Genomic DNA, 16690 nt, shown 5'->3' on the forward strand with positions numbered 1-16690 from the left:
AAGCAACAACATATTTTTTGACAATAGATTTGCTCTTAAAAGTGCGCCTGTTAATTACGAAATATTAGTTTTTATAGTGTTGACTAATTGGCCAATAGGAGAGCGAGTCGTCTCTTATTTTCGGCAAACTTTGCACTTAAATGCTTTTCTGCTCGTTTGTTGCAATCATTAGACCAGATATTGAATGTTAGGACGTTTGTAGTTAACAAACAGCTTTATTTTTCTATTATTTTTTGGCCAAAAGTTGCAGTTCCGCAACAAGTAGCTCACCGCCCCATGATGCTTTGAGCGCCCATGGTGGCTGAAGTGGTCTCGAGGGGTCGCCATGTAAGCTCCCATAGACGGGCTGCCAGCTTTCCCTCTAGGTAATAGTAAGAAACTCTATGCCCCAGAACCAAGTGCTCTATGATCTCCGTTTCCGTTTTACAAACAGAGCACAAAATATCTACTTCTTTAAATTTGGACCTATACATTTTTGTTCTCAGAGTCCCTGTCCTAGCCTCAAAAAGCAGTGAACTGCCCCGCGAATTATCGAATAATCGCTCTTTTTTGATGTCCTCTTTTAAGCATGAAATGCTTTTAGCTCCTGTTGTCGGCAGTGTGGTGACGTCACGCCGAGACCGAGAGCCATCATCCGGGCACTGAAATCCACTCATCCGGGCACTGAAATCCACTCATCCGGGCACTGAATTCCAGTCATCCGGGCACTGAAATCCACTCATCCGGGAATTGAATTCCAGTCATCCGGGCTCTGAAACGAGAACATCCGGGCACCGTACGAGACTTAACGAGATTTAACGAGACTCTCTAAGCGCGTTCTTCCCTTCCTGTACGGTGCGGTTCGGGTGTCCACCGAGATCACATTAGGCGCCCGTAAACATTTCATGCTTACTCTACTCTCGTTTACGGGAGAGGCAGAGATTTTTAAGGCGGAAGCCTTTAATGCCTCATCGTTGTAAGCAGGAGTTGTCGACAGAAAATGTCACGCTTTTCGATTGGTCGAAATGCTCGTGACGTCACTGTGCGCGAATTTCAAATGGGGCCAATTGTACTTTGGCTAGTAACCATGCAACCAATCAAAGGGATCGTATAGTGATGCTCCAACTAAGTTGGACTGAGTTTAGTTAATTGCTTAATTAATCAATTAGCCTAATTAAAATTGAGGAGAATGAAGAGGTGAGAAGAAAGAAGAAAAGAAAAGACGCGCGCCGCAGCGACAACAGCGTCCGCGGAAGAAGACGCTGCTGAAAAAAAAACATAAGTACGAAACCGCGCTCGCTCCACCGCCACGCACTTCGACGTTGCTCGTTTCATATATGTTGTGTCGAACATCCTAGACAGTTCCAACAATTGACAGGTGAATGACAGAACACGATGGATAGAAATATAATAATATAAATATGAAATAGCCTAATTAACCTTTCTAGTTAGACCGCATAAATCAATAAAACCGAGAACGAAATTGGTCGAGTTGGGGAATCGAACCAGGGTCTCCGGAGTGCGATACGAGGACGCTAGCCACTCGGTAATGCCAGCTGAATGGTTTGGAATGAACAAAGGCGCGTCTAGCTAATACGGCGTCTTCGTTCACTCCCATCTTCCCCCTTTCCCTTACGGCGAGGTGCAGGTGTCCACCCAGATATGCGAGAGAGATACATTTCCTTTCCTCAAAAAATAAATTTACCATCCAGCAAGGCGTACAGCAAGGCGTCCAGCAAGGCGAATTGGCGATGGCGTTCTGTGGACTCCCTGGCAGCGTTGCAAGACGCTGTCGCGTTCCACTCTTACAGGCGAAGCTTAACATGTTAACCACACATCAGTAACACACGCAGACAGCCAATGGACGCGTCATTCGCTGGCAGCACTTGAATCATCATTCACAACCACATTTGTGACAGAATGCTGTACTAAGGCTTTCGCCTTGCACCACTTTAGTCGCCAAAGTGGCTGCTAATTTTTTCGTGTCCTATATATGCCTATATATTTCCTGCATTCTTTCTTTCCACTTCTTTTTTCCGCCTCCTTTACCTCCGCTTTCACGTTAGTATTTTGTTGCCTCTCATCCCTCATCCGTAAATACTTCGTTCTTAGCTTTCGGGTTCTATTTGTCCATATTGTGTTAATACTTTTCATGTATAGATACTTGTACACCTTTTTTGCCCACCTTGTTTCCTCCATTTGGGTTAGTCTCTGATCATATTTCAGTTTGCTGATTGCCTCCCCAACCTCGAACGACGCGCAACCCATATCTCCCTGGACTCCCTCATTCGGAGTGTTCCCATGGGCTCCCAAGGCTAGCCTTCCTACACTTATTTGTCTGACCTCTAGACTTGACTGTACTTCTGATTTCATGCGCAGGACTGCATTTCCAAATGTGAGGCCCGGTACCATATGATTCCCTTCCATACCCCTCTAACCACCTCTTACCTATTCTAGTTCCATAGTGCTCTGTTTCGTAATTGGTTGGTAACAACTTTATTCATAGTCCTGCAGAGCTTTCGCCGACGGGGCCTTAGGTCTCCCACGTGGGGACGTCGAGGCGCTGCCTCGCCGTCGCCTCGCGGGCCTGCTGGACGGCCCAGAGTTGGTCCCCGAGGCTGGGGCTGCGCAAGGCAGCGGCCAACCGCGGCGGGAGGGTTCCGGAATTAGCACCGTGAAGGTTTTTGTTGCAGTCCCAGAGCATGTGAGTTAAAGTGGATACATTGGCGTTGCAGACCTTGCATATATTTGTCGGGTATGTACCGGGGTAAAGCCTGTGGTATAGTTCCGGGTTGGGGTACGTGAGCGTCTGCAGTTGTCTGAGGGTCACCGCGTGCGCCCTGTCCAGCTTGTCGCTGGGCGGAGGGAAGGTTCGGCGGGCCAGGCAGAGGGCCTTGGTAATTTCGTTGTAGCTGGTAAAGCAGTCTTTGGTGCTATTCCACGGACGACGGTCGCCGGCGCGGTTCGCGAGCTCGCGCGCCTTGGCGTGTGCCGTCTCGTTGCGGTTGCGATACGTCCTCGATACTTCTCCCATGTGCGCCGGGAACCATTGAATTCTGGTTTGGAATTCTACCTCCTGCTGGACTTGTCGGTTCCTCGGGACTCGGGCCGCTCTCTGTGAGATCCATCCTTTGGCGAAGTTTCTAACCGTCTGACGCGAGTCGCAGAGAACCACGGTGCACGTCGGATCCGTGAGGGCGAGTGCCACCGCCGCTTCCTCCGCCTCTTTTGCGCGTTCGCACGCTACACTTGACGTTATGCGCGTTTTGCCGCACGAATCGACGACCGCAACCGCGAATCGCGAGCGTTCTGCGTATTCCGCGGCGTCAACGAACCTTGTCCCCGTATCGTCTCCGTGGCTGTGCAGGAGAGCTCTGGCCCTGGCCACTCTTCTTCCCCGGTTGTGTTCCGGGTGGACGTTTCGTGGAATCGGGTCGACTCTTAGCGTTTGTCTGATCGCGTTTGGAATGGCGACTTTCTGGCCTTGTTGTACGTGGTAACGGATGCCGAGACTTTCCATGATCTGGCGGCCTGCTGTCGTTCCCGTTAATCTTTCCAGTTGTGAAGTGCGCTGCGCCTCGGCGATTTCGCTAAGCGTGTTGTGAAGTCCGAGCTGAAGCAAGCGATGCGTGCTGGTGGACTCGGGTAGACCCAGTGCTATCTTGTACACCCTGCGAATGAGGACATTGATCTTGGCTTCTTCTCCCTTGTACCAGTTGTGGAATGCCGCAACGTACGCAATATGGCTAATGACGAAAGAGTGTATGAGTCGTGTGAGACTCTCCTCCCTCATTCCGTTTCTTCTGCTAGTGACCCTCTTGAGGATTAGCATGGCGTTAGCTGTCTTGTGCTTTAATTTAGTGATCGTTTCGCCGTTGACGCCGTTGGCCTCGATTATCATGCCGAGGACCCTAATTGTGTGTACTATCGGGATGGTTGCTCCGTCTCTCGTACGTAGTCTGATCTCTTCGTACTCGCGCTTTGTCGTTGCCGCATTGCGACCACTCCCGGGTGGTCTGCCCCTCTGCGTGGGGCGGTAGAGTAGGAGTTCCTACTTTTTCGGCGAACATCGTAAACCCGTGCCCTCTAGGTATTCCTCTATTGTCTCGATTGCTAGTTGCAGTGCCGTTTCGATGTGACCGTCGCTGCCTTTGTGCACCCAAAGGGTTATATCGTCGGCGTATATTGTGTGCCGGACGTCTTTCAGTTCTTGTAGCTTTTCTGCTAGGCCGATCATGACCAGGTTGAAGAGCGTGGGCGAAATGACGGAGCCTTGCGGGGTGCCGGTGCTCCCCAGCGTTTGCTCTTCTAGCTGGAGGTCCCCTGCCACTAAAACAGCTCGCCTGTCTGTCAAGAAATTTTTAACGTAGTTGTACGTGCGTACACCTAGGTTATGCCGCGATATCTGGTGTAAGATCGCCGAGTGCGCGATTCTATCGAACGCGCTTTCAAGGTCGAGGCCGAGAATTGCTTTGGTGCCTCTCGTCTTGCCATCAAGAACGTGGTGCTTCAGTTGTATCATTGCGTCCTGCGTGGACAATTGTGGGCGGAATCCTATGATGGATGCTGGGTATGCCCCTTTGTGCTCTAAGTGGGCTTGCCAGCGGTTAAGCAATGCGTGCTCCATGGTCTTGCCGACGCAGGACGTCAGCGATATGGGGCGAAGGTTTTCGAGGCTCGGTGCTTTTCCGGGTTTCGGGATTAGTATCATTTTCGCAGTTTTCCATTGTTGCGGGAGGGTGCCGCGCTGCCAGCAGTCATTGATAAATGCCGTTAACTGTTCCACGGATTTGTCGTCAAGATTCTTCAGGGCGCGATTCGACACACCGTCAGGGCCTGGCGCCGATCTGCTGTGTAGGTTGTGCAGCGCCGTCCTGATCTCTTCTGCACTAAAGTCCTTATCCAATTCTACATTCGGATCCCCATCATAAGGGCCGTGTTGTGCAGTCGACGTGTTAAGTACTTGGCTAGTAACTGGACGGTCACTGCATCTTCACCGTACTTCTCGAGCTCCCTGTGTAATAGACGTGCGAGGCAGTCACTTTGGTGGGATTTGGTCTTCGTTTCGTCCAACAGATACCTGAGCAGGTTCCACGATTTCCTGTTGTGCAGTTGTCCATCGACTGCATTGCATAACTCGTCCCATTGCTGGCGGTTGAGCGTTCGGCAGTGCTCCTCGATGTTGCGGTTGATCTCAGCTATTTTCTTTCTAAGTCTCCGATTGAGTCTCTGGCCCTTCCACCTGGCCAGGATCGAATTCTTCGCCTCGATGAGATGCGCCAGGCGGCTGTCCATCTTGTCAGTTTCAACCTCAGTTTCAACGGTCTTGGTTGACGCTTTGGCGTCTGCAACCAGCGAGCGGGTCCAGGCTTCGATGTCCGTGATTGTATCGCCTGCAGATTCTTTTTGGTCTCTTTTCTTTCTGAAGTCTTCCCAGTCGGTCCATTGCAACTTTCGCTTACTGTCCTGCGCCTTGTCTGGCGTCTGGACGTATATTTCGACGATCATGTGGTCACTCCCAAGGTCGGTCGACGTGTTTTTCCACGTGGTGGTCGTCGTCCCGGTATTTCGGGCGAACGTAAGGTCCGGGGTCGTGTCTCTGGTAGTAGAGTTACCGATTCTTGTCGGGTGCGCCGGGTCCGTAAGTAACATGAAGTCGAGTTCATGCGCATCTTGTCCGAGTTGTCTTCCCTTGGTCGTGCTGTATCCGTAACCCCATGCTGTGTCTGCCGCGTTGAAATCGCCCCCTGCAATCAACGTCCGGGACCCGGCAATCTTCAGCGTCTTCTGAAACAGCGCACAGAAGCGTTGGCGGTGTTTTGACGGGCTGCTGTAAACGTTCAATATGAATATACTTTGTTTCCTCTGCTTGGTGGGTATCAGTTCGATGAAAGCGTGTTCCATCTGGACGCCACTTAGTTCGTGTTCAACGAATGTGAGACGCTTCCTAACGAGCGTGCATACACCCCTCCCCTTGATTTTGCTGTCATGCGTTTTGTAGCCAGTCAAAGTAGCCGCATTGGTGAGTGTTTCTTGTAGTAATATTACGTCCGGTTTACGTGTTGCGTGCCGGATGTGTTGCTGTAGAACCGCCTTTTTGCCGGCGAAGCCACGGCAGTTCCACTGCCATATTACTATCCCTTTATCATTGGCCATGTTGATGCTGAAGCGAGTTGTCCGCCTGCCCTTGATGGTGGCTCGGTCCCGCATCACAGCTAGCCGGCACGTGTCCGTGTTGCGTGAATACGGAGTGATTCATTATTATCTGCATGTTTCCTTCGAGGTTAGTGGTCCTGTTTGCTAGCCCGAGGACTGTTGCGTGAAGGGTCTCAATGGTACTTTGCATGGTGCACAGCATTGTCTTGATGTCTGTAATTTCGGCTGGAACCTGGGTCTCGAAACCACCGTCGTGCTGTTGTTGTAGCGCGCGTTTCTTCGGGGCGGGCGCGTTCGCGTCCGGAACGCTCGTTGGCACCTGCTGTTGTGCGATTTGTTTGTTTTGTTCCACCACGGCGTGCTCGCGTCTGAGTTCTTGCATCTCCAACATGAGCTTTTGCACTAATTCGCGCATTACCGCGTTCTCTTTTCGTATTTCTGCATTCTCCTTTCTGAGCGCCTCTAAAATGCCATTATCGGCTTTGTGATTTTGCTTATTTTGCCCTGGGACTACAGGCGCTGTTACGACCCCCTCCCGCGCGGTGCCCCGGACAGTATCCGCCCAGCTCACCTTGTCTCCGGGAGTTGGTGTCCTGGATCTCGATGTTTTCTGATCGCGGCTGTCCCTTTGCCGGCTGCGGGAGCGGGATCCGTCACGCGAACTCGACGTTGATCTCAGTCTGGGCGGCTGGATGGGCGGGAAGTCTTGCTGTGTAAGTTGGGCATTTGCGTTTTGGCGTTCCCATCGTCGCCTGCGAATCACGTACGGAGTCTTGTACCTTGCCTTGCAGGCCTTGTCGGCCGTCATGTGAGCGCCGCCGCACAGGTTACACTTGGGCGAGCACTGGTGTCCCTTGTCGGGGTCGCGGTCTCCGCATCCCCTGCATATGCGGTTGGCGGGATTTGGGCAAACGTCCATGCGGTGGCCGAGGCGTCCGCACTTGTAACAGATGTCAATTTGCTTGCGATACAACGTGCAACGGACGAGTGTTGCGCCGTACCTGACGACGTTGGGCACCTTGAGTCCGTCAAAGGCAATAACGACCGTGGTCGTAGTGCCTATGCGTTTGGCCGCCAGTGCAAGTGGGTTTCTCGGGTTTACTATGTTCTCGTCCAGTGCCTGGGGTCCGTGCGCAATGGGGATGCCATGAATCACTCCCTTGGTTGTATTATCGGGTGCCGTTTCATACGCGTTGACTACATGTGATTTTCCTTGGATGTCAATTTGCCGTATTTTGGCATAGCGGTCCGCGTTCGTTCGTTTCGCTGTGCTGACGACGACGATGTTCTGGTGTGAATTGGGACAGACCGTGTCTTCTGCACCTTCATCTCCCGTTATGCCAGCGGCTGCGAAGATTGCGGCGGTGACCGTCGGGGCGCCGACCTTAACGATGTCGAGACCGCCTTGTGGTCGAACCACGATCTTGATTTCCTCCTTCGGTAGTCTGGGCATGCGTCCCGCTTTAATAACCTTTCCCTTGACATTCTTGGGTTTCGTACCTTGCTGGCTGGTGCCATGCGCGTCCGTTCTTGCCTCGATGTCGTGCGTCGAATTCGTACCGCGGTCTCGGGTTTTCGAACGCCGCTCTCCGGTGGTCTTCCATCCGGCTTCTTCGGTAATTTCTTCGGCGGAAATGTCTTCCCCCATCACTTGCACGTTCATTCTTGAGTGACGTTCGTCGGCTTGTGCCGCTTCGTTCAAAACAGTCCGTACACTTGGCGCCGCGTTCGTCGGCGGCGCGCAGCTGTTGCGCCCGCTAGGCCTAGCGTCTGGCGAACGCGCCTATAGGCCCAGTGAAGCTACGGCGCGGTCGGAATGCAGATAATTCAATATCTCTGAGAAGAATGGTGGCCCACCTCAAAACTGGGTATCCGTCGATGCCTCTCGACTTCACGGATCCGTTGGTGAAATATTGGCGGTAAAATGCTGTTGAAATCGCTGCGAAAACATCTGTAGAAGACAGAGCCGATGTGAACGCGTCCGCTCACCTCGGCGATCGCAGCGCTCCCCCTGTTTCGTAATGTCTGAATTCCTTTTTCCTTTATCCTTCAGAATCCTCTCATGCTCTTCCAGATATTTTTTCCCTTCACTTAGCCATATACCTAGATACTTATAAGTTCTCACATGGTCTATCATAGTGTCCTGTATTGCTAGTGGGTCTTCCCTCTCATCATTATATACCATTATCCCTGACCTCTGTGTGACGTCACGTGAGACATCACGCCGAAGAGAAGGGCGACCGACTAGCGCCGTCGCAAGCCGCGGCGGTGCCACCACCGGCAGGACCGTGCAATTTCCTTTTCATCCTTCTCTCAGTCACAACAACAACAAGCGAAAGCTTCAGTATGGAACCTCGTGCCTCGATCGCCGTGTGCCTAGTTTTCACCTTCAAATGACCTTCAGCTTCGAAAGGAAAGGCGCATAGCTGGCCCCCTGGGACAGCGGACACCTCAGTCGTGCTTTAAGCTACGTGGCGGTAGACAGATGTGCGCTGCATGCGTTGGCATTGACAACGCTGGGACAGAAACGCGGCACTGAAGCCATCTCTCTCTCTTCTTTCACTCCCACCTGCCTCCCTTCCCTTACGGCGTGGTTCAAGTCTCCACCGAGATGTGTCAGGTTGCGACTGAGAGAAAAATGGAAAGGAAAAGTGCACGGGCCTGCCAACTGACTCAAGCCGAGCCACCACCGCTGCCGCGTGCAGATAGAAGAGTTGAAAGATAAGAGGAAAGAGAGAGTAGACGCGCGTCGCAACAACCGCGTCCGCCGGAGCGGACGCTGGCTGAAAAAACAGATACACGGCCGTAGCCCGAAGGCTGTCGACCTACCTCCTCCCGAGATGTGTCAGTCAGATGGACGCCTGAATCACGCTTATAGGTACGTGGGGTGATGAGAGAGAGATGTGAGCGCTGACAACGTTGTGGCAGACACGCGGCACTGCTGCAATAGGCCGCAGCGTTCACTGAGTGAGTAAACACTCGTGATCAACCATTAACTGCCACCTGCCAGGGGGGCAGGGTGGGTGCGCTGCCTATCCAGTGTCCGGAACGCAGTGAACCGATACGCCATAGCTTTCGCTCTCTAACCAGGTTCAGCAGTAGTTGAACCGCAGCTATTTAAAAAAAAAATCTGTGGCGGGAAAATGCGAGATTCTCGGGTACCGTGCTGGTTTGATACAAAGGCTTTTATACTGCCTGATTGCCAAAAATATGAGATTATGAAAGAATGAACTGAAAGGCTATAATTAGGAGTATCTAAATTATTCACAGATTTATGAAAATTACACATGCATTGCGGGTACCGACCATTTATTATGCGCTGCTTCCGCATGCGCTGGAGCCGCAGGTGCTTTCTGATCCATATCCGGCTCGTTATTCTTTCGAGTGACAGAACGAAAAACGATTGCTACAAAAAAAAAATGATAATACAGTGGCGATGGCGACAGCATAACATTCATTCGAGGTGCCAAAACGGAATACCAGGAATACCTGATGATGTCACGAATGGTCCGCTCAAACACACGAAGCCTTAAACTCACTGGAGGAGTACGTTCGCGAAGCGGGCCCGGAATTGAAACCATAAAAGCCTCGCTACATTCACGTGGCTAACAATTACGGAAGAAAAAAATTCCAAGCTACAAAGTTCGTGCTCAAGATTGGTAGCCACATATTACAGGATCCGCGTGGACGAGCTGAATGTCAGGGAAAGGAACACAATGGCTCCATAAGACATAGGACGATGCTGACGCCGGAGAGCGCGGACTACGCCGACGCGATTTTGCCGAACGTGTCATTTAGCTGTCGCTGTAAAAGGTCCAGCCCTGAATATGACACTAGTGACTGGCAGTGTTACAATGCTACATGCTTTTTATAACACCCTTCTAAATTATAAATAAAGGTCATGTCTGCCACCTTCCTCATTCAATCTCGTGTCACACTGTATTGAATGCCTATAGGTATACCGGTAGCTGAAGCGAAGGACCGTTTCAGTCATTACGCCGATATCGAATTTTTGACAAAATGGGGAGCAATAACTGCGACAAGCTTTAATGGGTGCATGATATGCTCCCGACAGGAGCTCAGCAGAAAAGAGCCTTTGTTGCACTGTAGAAATCACCACTGACGAAAACGGAAGCCACATGGTTGTTACTAATTAAATGACACGTGAAGGATCTTGTGGTAACCGGGCGTCGATACTGGGTCAGCGGAGATGATCTCGAAAAATGTGGAAGCTTGGCAAATTTGTTGAACATAATCAGGACAGCGCAAAGACGCGGGCGACACAGTGATGTTCCATTTGGAGAATCTCCCCTTCTTCAGAGAATTTGAGGATTAATATTTGGCGAAAAAAAGAATTTTTATGGAGTTTCGGAGAATTTTAGGAGCTCACTTAGTTTTACAAACTGGTGAAAATTTCAAGCTGTTGCAGGGAAAAAGGGCATGGGATTGGGACGGCAAGCTGGCTTTGGGAAAAGCTATGACGATTTCTCCAGTGCCGCTTTGTACCTCTTTTGACATCCGCGTAACACCATCGCCTGTATCCCTCTCTTCATCTTCCCTCTCCCACTTACATTTTCCTCTGCTCTGAAAGTGGAGGTTTTTCCTCTCTCCACTTCGCCATCTGCCACTCATGGCAGGTAATAGCTGGCAGGTGGAGGCTTCAACAAGACACGTAACGGCTTTTTTGCTACGGCCACAACACATAACTACATTGTGCAACAAGTCTTTGACCTCCAAACCCGCACTTGATCGGAGACATTATGTACAACATTCTTTGGACAAAAGTTTTGAATATTAGTAAATTGTGAGGTACTGTTATGGAGACATTGAAGGTCCATTGTTCTGATGTGCAGCAAAATCCAGTTTTTCCATCGCTTGCATCACACTTTGATAAAAAAAAAACATGGGGGAATGCTTTTGACGATAGCAAAAACTGCAAGCCTGGCGACGGGAGTGAGTTGCGTGGTTATATTGGTTGTTAAAATGAAATCTTACATATAAAAAAATTGCGTTTATAAATGCTTTCCCGTTCAAAAATGCTTGTCCAGAACCGTACTTTTTCAAAAGGTCGCTCAACGCATGCGCTCCTCTTCTCCTCTAACTTCACTGGTTGAAAACGAAAACCGCCAGCTCCTACGCGCATGCGCAGTTCATTGTAGTGACATACGCTTGCGACAGATGGCGTCAGCTGTCAAGCACACATCATCATCATCATCATTATCACACACACTTGCCACTTCGCAGGCGCAGCTGGCTCCTCGTGGAATCAGATGGCGCCTGCGTCTCTCACGTGCGTTTGTTTTCAGCCAGTAGCAGAGGAATTTTCGCCACTCCCCAGAGGGCGCTGCATCTTGTGAAAAAGGTGAATTGTTCGGTATGCCCGGCGTTAGTAGGACGTAGGCTTCTGACTTCTAGACGTGGGTCGTGACACAAATGTATTTGTGTCGTTCATTTCGGTTACTAATTTTCTACGCCTCAGGCATATTTGGCTGCGCGCGTGGCGCCCTTCGCCTGTTTAGTTCGGTATAGCATCGCATCTGCAAGTGTGTAAGATTGCATCTGGGCACATGTTGTTAGGTAAGTGGATAACATCAGCGTCTGCACATTCCTGTGGCGTCGGGGCCTAAAGGGAAGCCTATAAAAACATATACTCAGGAGGCTAAGGGCAAAATGTACTCAAGAAAGAGGAAGTCACGTAAAAGGAGCTTTGAGTGGAACCTTCTAAAAACCATAAGTCAGCTTCTCAGCAATGGTGCGGGATCAAGAAATTGTGAGTGAGCCAATTTTAAGTTTGGATTGATTGTAAAACATTTTATTCGCCGGAAAGAGCTTGGCAAGAGGTCGCGTTAAGTGGTCGAGAGTACATAGCCCTCGACGACTTTGTCAGCCCACTCCACCGCCAAAACTTGCGTTCTGGGGTCAGAGCTAGCCAGCACGGTCTCCCACCGCTCGAGAAAAGGAGCTGTAACTAGATCACCCGGAGGTGGCTCTATTTTGCAGTCCCACAGGATGTGATCGTAGGTAGCAGAAATACCGGCCGAGTTCGTGTGTTTTAAGGCAGACAGCTGGGCTAGTTGGTGTTTAGATTGAGAGGACATAGTAGTAGCGCTTAAAAAACACGGACGACATGGTAGAGAAAGACAGCACAGGCGCTAGACATCAACTGACTTTATTCCCGAGAACAACAACGAATTTGTAGGCGACAATCAGGAGCATAAAAAATCAACTTTTGAATCGCATGCGTGATGGCACTTCCCGATACAAGAACCTCAAATCTTTAGTGCACAGATAAACATTCGGTTTGCTCACGCAGGTTTGCCGTTCCGAGTGAATGAGAAAGGCTTCCAATACTTCTCGCTCTTTCTGATCTGCACTGACATAAATCACACGTGTCTGCTCAAGCAAAGGGGTACATTTTTTGTCATCATGTTTACAACGTTTGCAATGTGCCGCCAAGTGTCCCGGACCTGATATCGCAGCTGCCAAATTGTTATGCTCCATGAGGCGAACATTGATGCAACGGCCGGTTTGGCCGATGTAGCACTTTCCGCAAGATAGCGGAATCCGGTAGACCACATTGGTCCTGCAGGCCATAAACGGCTTCCCATGCTTGATGGGGCATGACAGCTTTCTATTGCAGTCATCGTTCACCACTCTGCAAAGTTTGCCGAGTTTGTTAGGTGCTGTAAGCACTACCCTGATATTGCCTTTCGAGGCCACCTTTTTAAGGCGGTGAGTAAACTGGTGAACATAGGGCAGTGCAACGCATCTTGCCCGTTCGTGAGCTTGTCGCTCAGTCGTCAGTTTATGGTCCCCAGCTTTTATCTTGTGTATCAGACACTCGGCGACCGATGCAACCAGTTCCACAGGAAAACCTGCATTAGTCATGCGACCCGCCTGCTTTTCAACGCCCTCAAGCAACTTGTGCGAGCAAGACTTTTCTAAAGCAGCAAGAAGGCATGTCTTAGCAATGCCTCTTTTTACCAATTTGGAGTGGGCCGAATCAAAATTCAAAATTGCTTTCTTGAACCTTGGCTGGTACATGTGGCAAACGTGTGAATCACCAAAGAAAAAAAGAACATCAAGGAACTGTAGGCTACCATTATGTTCAAGCTCATGGGTAAAACTCAGAGCTCCGGCACAGGACTTAAAAAGATCTAGAGTATGCTGGATTAGATCCTCATTTCTGTGGTCTTCACGTTTTGCTACCACAAGAAAATCGTCTACATATCTAAAAATGCGTAAAATCTTGTTGGCGTTAAAGCGCGCTTCAATGCGTTTGTCCAAACTTGCTAAAAACAGTTCAATAAGCACCGGGGCGATGCACGAGCCTATGCAGACGCCCTCGCGCTGAACAAATTTCCCGCCCTCAAAATTAACAAAGGTACTAGAAAGATAAAATTCTAAAAGCGATAAAAAATTTTCCAGAGAGACTCCTACGTCATTTTGAAAGCCTACAGTGCCTTTAGTTTCAATGCTCTCCTTCACTGTGATTAAAATATCTTTCTGGGGAATTGAGTAGAAAAGATTTTCAATGTCAATCGAGAATGCCCGCATAGAACCGAAACACAGATCTTCCTGCGAGAGAAATTCAATTACTTCCTTCGAATTAGCCACCCTAAATGGGTCGACAACCGGAAGAAGCTTCAAACATTTCTGAAGGAACCTGGAAAGGGCACCTTGCCAAGATCCTGCTTCCGTGACAATCGCGCGCAAGGGAACATCCGGCTTGTGTGTTTTTGCCGAAAAGAATACCGTGAGCCCATCTTTTCCAGCCTCTTTTATACTTTTCTTGAGATTAGGTAGGTTCAACTTATCACAGAGCGTAAGAGCACGCTTCCTAATCCCAGCAGCAGTTGACTGCGTTTGGACAAAACTTTTCGAAATTGCCTGATTCGCCTTGTCTAAGTATAATGTTTTTGGTATAACCACAAACCCGCCTTCCTTGTCCGATACTAGTAACCTTAGTTCGTTAGATTTCAAGTAATTAACAGCAGCTTTTACATTGACATTTGACCTTCCGGAATGCAATTCATGCCTTAGAAGACAGTCAGCACCTTCAGACATGCACCGTCCCTTCTCCTCTTCATCAGCCAAGTTCGTGATCTTTTTAACCATTGTAACCAGGCCGGTTGCAGTCTCTCTGGGCTCGGTGCAATACTTAGGCCCGAGACACAGAACACTCTTAACATCCTCAGGCAGAACACACCCTCCAAGACACGTGACAGTCCCGCGATTTGCGTTGAACTTCCCCGTCGTATTCTTCCATGCGCACAGCTTTTGCAGGCTGGCTTTCCAAAGGAACTCAGTCACACGCATGACTTGCCTGTTCCATGTCCTGAACACTGCATCTCCGCCTTCCTGGTTAGTAGCAGTGGTGGTAGCAAATAGACGCAGGCTGAACTGTAGATGGCGAACCTGCCTCCAGAGCTCTGAACGCTGAATCTTGATGATCCTCTTGGTGGCTAATTCGAAGGAAGTAATTGAATTTCTCTCGCAGGAAGATCTGTGTTTCGGTTCTATGCGGGCATTCTCGATTGACATTGAAAATCTTTTCTACTCAATTCCCCAGAAAGATATTTTAATCACAGTGAAGGAGAGCATTGAAACTAAAGGCACTGTAGGCTTTCAAAATGACGTAGGAGTCTCTCTGGAAAATTTTTTATCGCTTTTAGAATTTTATATTTCTAGTACCTTTGTTAATTTTGAGGGCGGGAAATTTGTTCAGAGCGAGGGCGTCTGCATAGGCTCGTGCATCGCCCCGGTGCTTAGTGAACTGTTTTTAGCAAGTTTGGACAAACGCATTGAAGCGCGCCTTAACGCCAACAAGATTTTACGCATTTTTAGATATGTAGACGATTTTCTTGTGGTAGCAAAACGTGAAGACCACAGAAATGAGGATCTAATCCAGCATACTCTAGATCTTTTTAAGTCCTGTGCCGGAGCTCTGAGTTTTACCCATGAGCTTGAACATAATGGTAGCCTACAGTTTCTTGATGTTCTTTTTTTCTTTGGTGATTCACACGTTTGCCACATGTACCAGCCAAGGTCCAAGAAAGCAATTTTGAATTTTGATTCGGCCCACTCCAAATTGGTAAAAAGAGGCATTGCTAAGACATGCCTTCTTGCTGCTTTAGAAAAGTCTTGCTCGCACAAGTTGCTTGAGGGCGTTGAAAAGCAGGCGGGTCGCATGACTAATGCAGGTTTTCCTGTGGAACTGGTTGCATCGGTCGCCGAGAGTCTGATACACAAGATAAAAGCTGGGGACCATAAACTGGCGACTGAGCGACAAGCTCACGAACGGGCAAGATGCGTTGCACTGCCCTATGTTCACCAGTTTACTCACCGCCTTAAAAAGGTGGCCTCGAAAGGCAATATCAGGGTAGTGCTTACAGCACCTAACAAACTCGGCAAACTTTGCAGAGTGGTGAATGATGACTGCAACAGAAAGCTGTCATGCCCCATCAAGCATGGGAAGCCGTTTATGGCCTGCAGGACCAATGTGGTCTACCGGATTCCGCTATCTTGCGGAAAGTGCTACATCGGCCAAACCGGCCGTTGCATCAGTGTTCGCCTCATGGAGCATAACAATTTGGCAGCTGCGATATCAGGTCCGGGACACTTGGCGGCACATTGCAAACGTTGTAAACATGATGACAAAAAATGTACCCCTTTGCTTGAGCAGACACGTGTGATTTATGTCAGTGCAGATCAGAAAGAGCGGGAAGTATTGGAAGCCTTTCTCATTCACTCGGAACGGCAAACCTGCGTGAGCAAACCGAATGTTTATCTGTGCACTAAAGATTTGAGGTTCTTGTATCGGGAAGTGCCATCACGCATGCGATTCAAAAGTTGATTTTTTATGCTCCTGATTGTCGCCTACAAATTCGTTGTTGTTCTCGGGAATAAAGTCAGTTGATGTCTAGCGCCTGTGCTGTCTTTCTCTACCATGTCGTCCTTGTTTTTTAAGCGCTACTACTATGTCCTCTCAATTCGTGTGTTTGAAGGCTGTTTATGGTTTACGCGGGCTTAACGTCTCAAAGCGACGCAAGCTATGAGCGACGCCGTATTGAAGGGCTCCAGAAATTACCGACCGCTCGAGGTTCTTTAAAGTGCACTGACATCGCACAGTGCACAGGCCTCTAGCATTTTGCCCTCATCGAAGTGGTACCATTCGGCCGAGATCGAACCCGCGTCATTCGGGTTTGCAGCCGAGCGCAATAAGCTCTGAACCACCGCGGCGGTGTAAAGTTCTTGAAGCGGTTCCCGTGATGACTCCACGGGCTGTTTCCAACGTTGGCAAGCACTACGAGAAATTTTACTTCATCTGGTTGTCAGCATACGCCACCATTTGGTGATAAATGAGCATCGCGGAAAAGCCAACGTGGAAGATTTGTGACCCGCGGCGGTGGCTCAATGGTTAGCGCACCCGGCTACTGAGCCGGAGTACCCGGGTTAGAACCCGACCGCGGAGGCAGCGTTTCGATGGAGGCGAAACGCAATAGGTCGCCCGTGTGCTGTACGATGTCAGTGCACGTTAAAGATCCCCAGGTGG

The sequence above is a fragment of the Amblyomma mixtum genome, chromosome 6 (genome assembly GCF_055824585.1).
Source record: "Amblyomma mixtum isolate Tamu chromosome 6, ASM5582458v1, whole genome shotgun sequence".
Lineage (NCBI taxonomy): Eukaryota > Metazoa > Arthropoda > Arachnida > Ixodida > Ixodidae > Amblyomma > Amblyomma mixtum.